The following is a 6000-nucleotide window of genomic DNA, read 5'->3' on the forward strand; positions in this document are numbered from 1 at the left end:
CCTTGCAAAAATGTCTATAAATAGACAAAAATACACGTATTAGGAGAAATATGCACAAAAATGCTTATGAATTTTTATGTGAACTTTATAAAGAAATTTTCAAAGTTTGCGATGAACTGAATTTAAGATTGGGGAACTTCTCAAAGTTCTGGTTGAACTGAATGTAAGACGGGAAAAATGAGCAACTGAGAGAAACCGGAATGGACAGACTTTGGGATGTTAATAAACGTAGACCAAAAGTGATAACTGACTGGTGTTTAAAAGTTAGGTAAGTCAATAAAGGTGTTTTTTTTTTAAAGTTAGGTTTGCCCAGAAGTAACCCAGAATGCCCTCATATTGGGATGAACGCATGAGAAAGACTGTGCCGGATTAGACCAATGTCCATCTAGTGCAGCTAGCCAGAAGCTTTTTGGAAGCTTAGAAATGGAGCAGGAAGGCAATAGCCCTGTTTACCCCATGCTAGTTGATCCTCTGAAGTATGCTGCTACCGAAGATGGAGGCTCCATTTAGACATCATAAGTAATCACCACTGAGAGACCAGGAATTCACCAAATCCCCCTTTAAAAACACACATCTAAGCTAAAAGAAATGAGGCCAATACTTGCCTTTCCTTCACCTCTTTCCTTGCCAAATTCATGAGTGTATAACATAATGTGAGACCTCCTTACATTTTGTTGAGGTTGTATTCATCACACCTTTCCAGCTGGGCATCCCTGTGCCTGGAATAACACCACACAGCAGCATGGAAAGCCTAGATTTAGTTTTCCTTCTGCACCCTCAACCTAACCCCATTCCAGTGAAGACCAGCTTCTTTTACAGGGCTGTGCACGTGCTGTGTCAGATTAGGGCTGCCAATACTTCCAAAGTTGGAATTCCCTGGGGTGGATCCAGACTCTGTCATACCTAAAGTAGAGGCATTGAAATCAATGGGACTTAAATTAATCTTGACTTATCTGTCCCATTGATTTCAGTAGGTCTGCTCTAAGCATGATCCAGTCTGGATACGACCCCCTTTATGTGAAATTCAGTTAAACTTCCTGATTTTTCCAACTCCATTATGTGTTGCACCTTCCACCTCTATCAATGCAATATAGAAATTTTTAGAAAGTAGAATTTGTGGCAGCTCAGATTGTGCATAGAGATGGGTGTTACCTGGATTCCTAAGCAATTGTAGGCATATGGTAACACTCCTTTCACTTTGTTACTGGAGCCTGAAGACCGGTCTGCACATGCCGCAAAATGAGGTGGGCATGAGGTGATAGAATGGCCTGTACCACTTCAGACTGCAGGAATGTGGGGATGAGGGGGCACTTTGTAAAAACTGTATGTATTTTAATAATTGTTATGCTGCTGTTCAGATGACGAAGCACCCAGAGCTGTTTACAGATCAATAATTTTTTTTTAAATTGCCCTGAAGCTTACAATCTGAAAATTACAGCACAGAAAGAAGAGGGGATGGGGTGGGAAGAGGAAAAGGCACAACTCAGGCACTCGTTCTCGCTTACAAAGTTCTAACAACCAGCTGGGATGGACGCAGTTCAGGTAGCATGAAGGAATGGCTGCTACTTGGGGCACTTGAGGGAGAGCCAAAAGCCACTGGTGTCTCTGTAGAGTCAATGGCAAAGCCCTGCTTCCCTTCCCTCCCTCTGAAATGCTGCCCTCTAATTAAGAACTCCCTACAATTAGAAGGCTAGCAGAGCAAAGAGCAGCCTGAGGGCTCCTTCACACTGAGCTTTTATCCTGCAATTGAGATGGCTCCTCAAAACGGAAGTTTGCGGGCTCTTTACATGACACTGTGATCATTCAGGGCGTCTCCTGCACTAAATGCCCTTTGTTCCGTTTTTAAATAGATCGCAGATAATGAGCTATCAAATTACCCCATTGTGTTCTGCTTCAGTTTCCTCCGTGAAAAGAGGAAAAGCGGCAAGAAGAGGAGCGAGATCAGTGAAAGATAATGGAAGACGCAGATATGGGGAGAAGGAGGGGGAAGGGGCTGGGGGGAAAGGAAGCACGTGAAAAAGGGAGTCGTCGTGATCCTGCATTTAAAACAGAAGCAGAAAGCCCCGTTTTAAATGCAGGATTTTAAGCTGGTGTAGAGATGCCCTGAGTTAGAACTTTTCTGCTAGTTGGGGCGGTTTTGCATTTTAGTTGCAGTGAATTTTGGGGGTGGGGGGGAGCCTGCAAGTGACATTCCCTGCCTGCAGCCTGACATGGTACTATTGACTGTACCATCTCATTCCCTTCTGCCTGGGTAGACTAGACCTTAGAGCTGCCACTCCACATTTCTAAAGCTACCCAAGTTTCTAAAGCTGCCCAAACCCACTGAAGTGGCTGTCTTCGTGCCAGTGCAAGCTCACCTGGTCCAAATTATTCAAGTATTGATGAAGGCAGGGGCGGGGAGAGAGGGGTTATATCTTAGAAGCAATTTGAATAAGTGAGGGTTGTGCTGTGCTTTCCTCAATGGACCAGAAGTGCCATTCACCGCATCTCTGTTGTTCATGCTGCATTCTGCAAAGAACAATTGTCAACCCCCTAGTATTCTTCCAGCATCAGAATAGTGCTGCAGGAAGAGACCTTTTTGGCATGGCATAATTTGGTTCCTTTGTATCATGCGCTTCTGTTTTTGCCAGCATCCCCGTCACCAAGGGAAATCAGTTGGATGCGGTCCCCTGAGCTTTCTCCGAAGCTTGATACGCGGCATGCTGTGGCATTTTGTTTTAAAAAACAGAGGTCATCTTAAAGAGCAGCGTGACACCTCAAAAACTATATCACTCGATGTTACTGATTAGCCGTAAAAAAGAAAAAGTCTTCCTCTGCCAGAAAAACAAAGATGGCTCTATTACTGTTATTTCTAACCTCGCTCTTTCTACCCCAGTGCTTATCAAATAGCTATCCAAGCAGCAGAGTGCTCAGATAGGCCCGGCACAATTTGCAGCTGCTGCCCCAAACATCATTCAGTTGATAAATCATACAGGTTAGCAGAAAGGCATTTATTCTGTCTCATGAACAAGGTTTTGCTAGGCAGGCACCTAAAAGATTCAGGGCCCGTGCCTACAGGATACAAATCTGCATAAAATCTGCATTTGTTGTTCGGTTCGCATACTGCTGAAGCCTAGCTTGTAGGATTTTGAGCATCACCTTGCTGGCATGTGAAATGAGCGCAATTGTACGGTAGTTTGAACACTCTCTGGCGTTGCCCTTCTTTGGAATTGGAATGTAAACTGACCTTTTCCAGTCTTGTGGCCACTGTTGAGTGTTCCAGATTTGTTGGCATATTGAATGCAGCACTTTAACAGCATCATCTTTTAGGATTTTAAATAGCTCGGCTGGAATACTGTCATCTCCGCTAGCTTTGTTGTTACTAATGCTTCCTAAGGCCCACTTGACTTCACTCTCTAGGATGTCCGGCTCAAGTTCAGTGACCGCACTATCATGGCTATCAGGGACATTCAGATCTTTCCTGTATAGTTCTTCTGTGTATTCTTGCCACCTCTTCTTAATCTCATCTGCTTCTGTTAGGTCCCTGCCTTCTTTGTCCTTTATCATGCCTGTCTTTGCACAAAACGTTCCCTTGAGATCTCCAATTTTCTTGAAGAGATCTCTAGTCTTTCCCATTCCGTTGTTTTCCTCGATTTCTTTGCATTGTTCATTTAAGAAGGCCTTCTTGTCTCTCCTTGCTATTCTCTGGAACTCTGCATTCAGTTGGGTATATCTTCCCCTTTCTCCCTTGCTTTTCGCTTCCCTTCTTTCGTGAGCTACTTGTAAAGCCTCATCAGACAGCCACTTTGCTTTCTTGCATTTCTTTTTCTTTGGGATGGATTTCGTTGCTGCCTCCTGAACAATGTTACGGACCTCCGTCCATCTGCATAGGCTGATCTATATATGCAATTATAGAAATAATGGCTCAGGTTTATTTAAATTGCACAGGAGGCAAAGCCAGCCAATTAATTGGCTCACCACAATCATCTCAAAGTAAATTCTTCAATTAATTTGCACCCTGATCCAGATCATCCTAAACCAATGGGAAAAGTGTTTTTTTTTTCTAAACTTAACTGCCATGCAGAGGAATATGCGGGTGGGGTCGGGGTGTTGCACCATGTGGGAAGGGGAGAGTTCACTTCCTGGCTGCAATTCCACTGAAAATTGCCCCCCTGCATGGCAATTAAGCCAAGGGGGGAAACCCTTTCCATTGGCATTAATAGAGCTCTGTGAAATAGATCTGGAGCCCCGAGAAATAGATTCGGGGCGAATGGGCCAGGCTCAGCAATGTGAACAGAGCTGGGACATCTTGTTACGTTTACAGAAAGGGAAAAATCCTTTGACTTCAGTGACAACATTCAGTCCTCATCTCAGGTGCCGCCTACAGCTCCTGTCATGATTTGAAGAACGCTGTTGTTCAAGGCCAAGAACAACAGCTTTTGTTCCTAGATTTTGCAGGGTGTTTGTAACTCTGCCCTCTTCCAATCCTAAGCATGTTGACTCAAAGCTGGGTCCCACTGTATTTAGGGGGACTTACTCCCAGGAAAGCATGCCTGGGATTCCAGGCTAAAGGGTACTTCTAACCGAAAGACATTGTGGAGCTATTCTGTCTTTTCCTCCTCAACGGATTTTTTTGAGTAGGGAAAAAAAAGATGGAAGAAGCCATGGGAAAACATGGGAGGGTTACAAATGGAAGACAGCAGGGGCTTCCAGACAAGGCTTTGGTTGTGCAATCGCCAACGGAAGAATCTCATGGTGAAGGAGAGGGAGGGGGTTGCCCTAACTCCCGGCAGTGTTGGCAGGGAGAAACACTTCACAAAGTAGGCTGCCACCTCTGCTTATGTCCACCTCAGCCTGAGCCAGGGGACTCTTAAACCTTATAGGACACACCTATAGTTTAGAAATAAGGTCCTAAGCCGGCACCCTCTATTTCAAACCCTAAGCCTGAAACCTTAAACAGCAGCAATAAGCAAACGGAAGCCTCTGGATTTAGTACTAAGGCTTACTTGGAAGGAAGCACACACCTCTTGAGTAGGTGTTAAGTTTATTTACACAGGGTAAGGGGGGAAAGGGAATCAAAGGCATACAAGAACCAGAGCATGTTTGGAAACAATACTTCAGGCAGGAAATAACAAAAGTTATTCTGTTAGGTATGAAACTAAGAAAAAGTTATTTCTTGGGTTTTCACATAGAACAAGGCCCAAACTGTGACACCGGGAGTTACAAGCAAAAAGCAAACACAGGATGAAGACAAAACTGGAGACAAATGGTAGCCATAGCGCCCCCCCCCCCTTTATACTCAAGAGCCTTTGACAAATGTGAGGTGAGGCTCTTTCGCCAATCACTAGCTGGCTGAATCCTTTCTTCAGGCTTTCAGAAGGGAGTAGAAAATTCTCACAGAAGCCCAGCTGAAATCATTCAGTCTAATTTGGCAAGAGTTTGGCTCTGGCCTTGAAGCCAGAACAACACAAGATAACACCAGCAGGTGGTTTAATGAGTGCATGCAGGCCCATCTGCAAGAAATGGGAGTTTTTACAGGCAGCTGAATCTCAAAAATAAAATGGATTTCTTGACACCCCATGCTTCTAGAGGGGAGATCCTGAGACCCATAGATGAAATTTAAAAACAAACGAATCTTTAAGATTGCAGAGAAAAATGTGAGAATGTTAAACAAACATAAGAGGGCACATAGCCAGAATTTTTCTTTTGTTTTTTTTACTTTCTGACCCATGCGTTAATTAAGACTGCTATCAAATTGGTGTGAGGCAGTATGATGTACTGGTCCAAAACTCTTAATTAGGACCAGAGAGGTGTAGGTTCTAATCCCCACTTAGGGTGCAATCCTATTTAGATAGGCGGCCGCCTCCGAACTCAGAGGCGACCACCTATCCAAAGCAAGGCAGGAGAAGCACGGGGGGATCGTTCCCTCCGCACCTCTTCTGTTCTGCTTTATCTGCAAGACAGCCGTTTTCGGCTGGCTAGCCATGTGGGGACCGAGTGGGAGAGGAGGCTACTGTATGA

Source organism: Heloderma suspectum, chromosome 1 (assembly GCF_057233095.1).
Source record: "Heloderma suspectum isolate Gila_16-S chromosome 1, 16-S_ref, whole genome shotgun sequence".
NCBI classification, from domain to species: domain Eukaryota; kingdom Metazoa; phylum Chordata; class Lepidosauria; order Squamata; family Helodermatidae; genus Heloderma; species Heloderma suspectum.